Source organism: Ambystoma mexicanum, chromosome 6q (assembly GCF_040938575.1).
Source record: "Ambystoma mexicanum isolate Mex_15411 chromosome 6q, UKY_AmexF1_1, whole genome shotgun sequence".
Taxonomy (NCBI): domain Eukaryota; kingdom Metazoa; phylum Chordata; class Amphibia; order Caudata; family Ambystomatidae; genus Ambystoma; species Ambystoma mexicanum.
The window spans coordinates 1,104,078,226-1,104,084,225 of NC_090937.1; the positions used below are offsets into that span (position 1 = coordinate 1,104,078,226).

The 6,000-nt window shown below is 38.8% G+C and overlaps 1 protein-coding gene across 1 annotated transcript in view; it reads left to right on the forward strand.

Moving 5' to 3' along the window:
* LOC138516493 (uveal autoantigen with coiled-coil domains and ankyrin repeats-like) overlaps window positions 1-4,945 on the forward strand; it is a 523,628-nt gene extending 518,683 nt beyond the window's left edge. The window contains exon 12 of the mRNA XM_069631668.1: window positions 4,490-4,945. The gene's annotated coding sequence lies outside the window, so the exon portion shown is untranslated. The remainder of the gene's footprint in view (window positions 1-4,489) is intronic.
* Window positions 4,946-6,000: the final 1,055 nt, after the last annotated feature.

The following is a 6,000-nucleotide window of genomic DNA, read 5'->3' on the forward strand; positions in this document are numbered from 1 at the left end:
TATATTTATTATTTATTTTTCTTGATTATTTTATTTATCATATTTATTTATTTCTATCCTTTAACCACCAAATACACCTCCAAAATCACCTTCACACCACCAACCTTAACGTTCCTCTAGCCAAGCACCCATGCACCTTCAGTTAAAATCTTGTGTTCTACACACCTATCAAGGTAAAGTGAGAGATCGCACGGCAGACCCAGTCAGTTCCCTTTTCAGTCTACCAAGGTTCCAGTACACATGCCACACATTCTTCCAAAATTATATTCACAAAATAGAAGACGTCACAGGAGCTAGCTGGAGGCCTGATAGGGCTCGGAAAAAAGTCATTTACATATCAGTGAGAGCAAAGTGGCCAACTTTACCCACCCACCGAGCCTCTCCAATAAACTTCATGTTGGGAACATCTCCAAAGTAACTAAAGGCCATTCTGCATCAGACAGAAGTAATGATGGATGACATCTCTTTCCCTGCATGGAACATACTAAAGGAGACATGCTCTGTGGTGCCATTGGCAAGAGGAGAAGAGTTAAGCAGTGGTGACAGGCTTGTTGAAAGTCAACTACCGTAAATCAATTACTTCTTATAGGTTGACAGGGCTAGAGAGTGTCAGTTGCATGTCAGGCAGATCAACATATGGTTGGTTTCGCTCCAGGTCTATTGCCTGATAGGAAATATCGACATATAAACCTTTCAGCATCTGGTAGTGACGAAATCTAAGTAGAGAGTTCTGTCAGGGTGAAACTTAGGAAGGGAGCCTAGTCTGTCATGTTGTTGGAGGGGAAGGAGTGGTAAGTAGGATTGGTCTTATCAAATAGGAGATACAAAGACTTCCCAAAAGGCAGGCGCCTCCTATACGTCTATAGGGTGGAGTAAGAAGTAGTTACATGTCATGCATAGCAATATGTGGAGGATTTTGTGACACTTTCACTGCATAATAATGTATTCTGGGGACTAGTCAAAATTAAATTGAACACAAGAACATGCTAGAAAAGAAATACCATAACTCAACCACATTTTTTGCGGTTCAATGTACAAACCTCCCTAATGTGTAGAAATCTTGTATGATTGACTCTATCTTCAAAAACAATTCTGTAGTACAATATTGTTTTAGCTATTTACCTACCTGTGAAAACCATCATACAAAAAATGTGCAATGAGTATCTGTCTGTATCCATTCTATTCCTAATCTGCACTTATCACGGTTCTACGTCATATCATCGACATTCATTTTTACGACTGTTATTTTTACGAATACATTTTGCCAAAAAATGTCATCAACATTTTTCATTTTTTTTATTTTTGGGGTTTCTGCCACCCCAAACCCTCCACCCCACCTATTTTTAACTGTTCCCAACCCCCCAAACCCTTATCTGCCCTTTCCTGCCCTCCCAATGCAAAGTGTATTCGTAAGAAAACAGCCAGAAAACGACGTTGTGCCCTTATCACAATGTGCACATCCTGAGACATGTGTGTCTTAATAACTCCCTCAGTAACAACCCATACATTTAATTTTTATAACACATTCTTCTTTGGTCATTGCATGTAACAGAGAAGCAACCCAGCCTACATGTTTCTTTCCTTCTAGACAATCATGGAAATTCTTAGAGACCATTGAGAAAAAAGGGTACAATAACCTGTACTCAAATTAATCAGGAAACTATGGTTACCTACCAGAATACGTTTCTTTCTTCATCTGTTAAAAACACATGTCAGTGGCTAACTAATGGGCCTTTAATAAACGATCTATACCTTAGTCGATGCAGATAAAGACCCATTGGGATAGGATGAAAATGTCAAACCCATCACAATTTTGCACTTTATTTTGCAAATATAGATGGTAAGTGGGTAGGGGTATTAATTAGGCATGGGGATGTGGGAGGGGCTGCGGGGGTCTCTCCCCACATTTATTTGTGAGAGGAAGTGCAAAAATGTAAAAAACAAATTCAACATTTTCAGTTTGCGCAGTAAAACATTTGCAGTGATCACAAAGATCCGACCCAAGAGCCAGCACTTCAGAAAATCAGCCATCAATCACGTGGCTGTCGGGGCTCACTGGTTCGTAATGTGTTTTGTCATAATATTATGATTTATGCCGTGCACCGCTGCCATTTTCATGGTCAGCCGGATCCCAGGTTGTTCTGAAAAGGAAGAGGATTGGGATGGGTTACTTAGTGGGATTGAGATGGAAAAGTGCAAGAGAGCTTTGATGTGCTGTTGGTGGCTTCAGTTCTGAAAAAACGGTCACTTTGTGCTGGTATGTTTTTAGTTGATGGACATTTGTATGGGGTTTGGTGGGTGGTTGTATGCAGGTGTTTGATGTGCGTCTTGGGTGTTGTGGAGAGTTGGTAGATTGCTTGAAGTTTGCAGTGTTTTGTTTTTGTGGTGAAGGTATGTGTCTTGTTTCTTCAGTGTTTGGTGGGTGGTTGTATGCAGGTGTTTTATGTGCGTCTTGGGTGTTGTGGAGAGTTGGTAGATTGCTTGAAGTTTGCAGTGTTTTGTTTTTGTGGTGAAGGTATGTGTCTTGTTTCTTCAGTGTTTGGTGGGTGGTTGTATGCAGGTGTTTTATGTGCGTCTTGGGTGTTGTGGAGAGTTGGTAGATTGCTTGAAGTTTGCAGTGTTTTGTTTTTGTGGTGAAGGTATGTGTCTTGTTTCTTCAGTGTTTGGTGGTGGGAGTAGTTGTAGGGGCCCCCTTTCCTCGCCAAGTACATTTTGACTGGTGGGAACGCCTCCTGCTTCGGTCTTATCGTTTTGGTATGGTTGTGAAATAAACTTGATTTAAATTTAATATCAAAGATGAAATCTATTTTATATCTTGTATATTTTTATATAAATAGTTTTTGATAATATCTGCGATGATTGGCTATAAAGGGATATACACTTTATATTAAGATGATATTTTAATATAAAATGTTTATACAAATGTGGCTGGGAGTGTGCATGTGTGCTACTGCCTGCTTGAGGTGGAAGTGAGTTGCGTAGAGAGCGACTGTGGATGTGAGGGTTTGGTCACGCGTTGATGACGCAGGAATGGGTTTGGCTTTTAAAACGCTATGTACTGGGTATGAATTTTATATTGAAAAGATTTTGTAAATTGTTTTATATTATTTGTATAAAAAGTGGGCGTACATTTTATAAGACTTTGACTTTGAATAATGTTTGTAGAAACTTTAGACATATCTTATATTTCATTTTCTAAAAAGCTGGAGTACATTTGATAAGAGTTTGAATAATGTTTATAGAAACTTTATATTATTTTCTTATAAAGTGGGTTTGCATTTGATACAATCTTAATAAAGTGGCTATATTTTAAGAATTTCAAGAATGTTTCATATAAATTTGATTGAAAGGGCCTGCCCAAGGCTGTGATGGCATCAGGGGCGGGCTTTGCAACCTGGATATATAGCTTTTTTGTGGAAGGCTGGAAAACACCTGTGCTTTTTTGAGCTCTTCAAGGGCTATTTAGGAAATGACAATTATGAACTGCTACAGTTACGACAAGGGGAAACCCTAATTGTTTTATGGGGAGCGATGAGCTAGAAGATGCTCAGGACTTAATGATGGATCGCGAGACTTGTGAGCTCTACAAGAACATGGCTACCCTTTCTATCGACAGAAAACCACCTCTTATGTTTTGGCTATGGGGGAGTCTGTTGGAGATTGCATTCAAAACATTAAGGAGCATGTGCCTATAACACTTGCTAATCTGGAAATGGCGGCCTGGAGTGACGATGATGTGGTTTTGGAGCAACCATCTGCAACCAATGGGGGACAGTGGACAGTGTCCCCAGTGTTCTGAGGACAGTGGATATGAATCTATGGTTCTTCAGGCGGGTGTGGCCATTATCTACCTCCAACAAGTTATAGGAAAAAACAGGATCCCAAGCCCCCCGGGAATTGGACTGTCTGTTATCCCGTGAGTATATTTTAAAGCAAACCTGTGTATTATGTGAGGCATAAGAAGTAGCCAGAGTTAAAACTATGCATATTTGCTTTGTTTATCAACCGATAAAGTGGATGGTGGTGAGAAGAACCAGGCTATAGCAGAGACTATCAATATATACTGTGTTTACTGTTCAAACCAAATGGAATATTTGGAGGATTCCAAAAATATCCTGTGTATGGCCTGTGTTTCGCTAATGGAAACTGATAGCATTGAAAATGATACGGTTGCACCGGCTGTGACCTTGATCAATATTTTGGCCATCAAGGGTTTTACAGCCATTGTTGTGAAAAAATGTTTAAAACAACACTTTCACAGATGGTGCTCGGGCACAAAATTGATGACCCCCGACTGGTTGCTCACGAATGTTTAGAAAAAGCCTACACAAATAATTTGCTACATAAAACATGTCACATGCTGAGTCCTAAATGCCTTGTAGAAATAATGTGCTTGATATAGTTGCTAACACATCTAAGGATCGTTGTAAGAACTGAAAACAGGATTGAGACTGTAGATGATTTCATATGTATTTACGCTTATTTTCAGGAAATAAAAAATGAAGATCTGCTGGAAAGCGATCAATTTAATGTGAAACCCGTCATTGGATGTGTACAATGATTATTGCTGGATTTACTTGAAGAGCATCACCAGCAGAGTTATACAGAAGAAAATGTAACAATCGTTTATGTATCACAAACATAGCTAATGCACAACTATTGGGAAAAGTACCACAAAGGGGTTTCTGGTGATCTAAAGTCACCAGTGGGAGCATCATTGCTAATAAAGGCAGCAAGCCTGCAACAGAATTTTCACTGCATTAAAGGACACTGGTTGTTTGGCAGGGAACTTTATGAATTTTTGTCAACTATTTCTTTATTGTGTATGTTTGCTTATCGATGTAGTGAAAGACAGTCTCTATATGAAGTAATTGATGATACATCTAAATTTGTATCAGAGAAGATTGTTGTGCAACACCTGACAACTCAAGCTATTTAATGTGAATAAAATCTGAATAAAAATACATGTTTTAAATGTGAATAAAAAATGTGTTTTTATGAAACCTGGTTACGTCTTTTTGTTGAGCTGGGGTGAACATTCTCTGCATAAAACTGACTGAAATATATTATGACAAATTGGTATTGAGATCTTGTAACATTACCTGTGGGAAAAAAAAACATTTGAAACAAAGCCAGAATTCTTAACTTACACTGTGGGATTAAAAACTGTTTCTCGAAAAGTTCTTGACCCCACCACAAATTAACATTATTATATAAATAAAATAAACTTTAAAAATGAACAAGTGATCAATGTTATTATACATAATAAATAGGACCGCATAACAAAGAGCCAGATCATTTTAATAACATGTAGATTCAAATACCCAACTCAAAGACAGACAACTAGAAGGACATGTCACTTATGTGACGTAGATGATTGAGATAGAGCGATGGTAGGGGTACTGTGGAATAGTGAAGGGGCTGTTAAATATTTAATAGCCATAGGGATGTGCCAATCCACCTGGTGCCAGGGTTCTTTTATCAAACACAACACTGAGCGTCTTTTGTAGAGATGGTGATAATATCCCACTGGTTTCTATTGCGCACTATAACCGGGTATGTAAACCGGGTATGTAACGACGATAGATTGTGGGTTGTTACACATATCTTTTCGTATTAAGGGGTGCACCATCTCTTTTAAACTGTCAAAATGTATTGTGACTGTGTTGTTAACATTATACCTTTTACTTTCATGCCGACAGTTCCTGGAGATGTGCGTTAGGTTTATGTTTTGGGCCCTGCGGATACAAACTCCACAATGTATTCTTAATAAGCTAGCTCAGAAGTTAGATCCCCTAGATAATTGCCGGTGGGCCGGTTAACATCTCCATGTTGGCTGACAAAAATAATGCTATCGGTATCGTGATACAGAACCCGCTCTTTTATTTGTTCCATCACACCAAACAGTTTTAAGCATGCGTGAACGGTTGTGAACGCTGCTATGAATATGTTTGTATTGTCTGAAGATGCTGGCTATTCCACTGCATAGCGCCAACACAG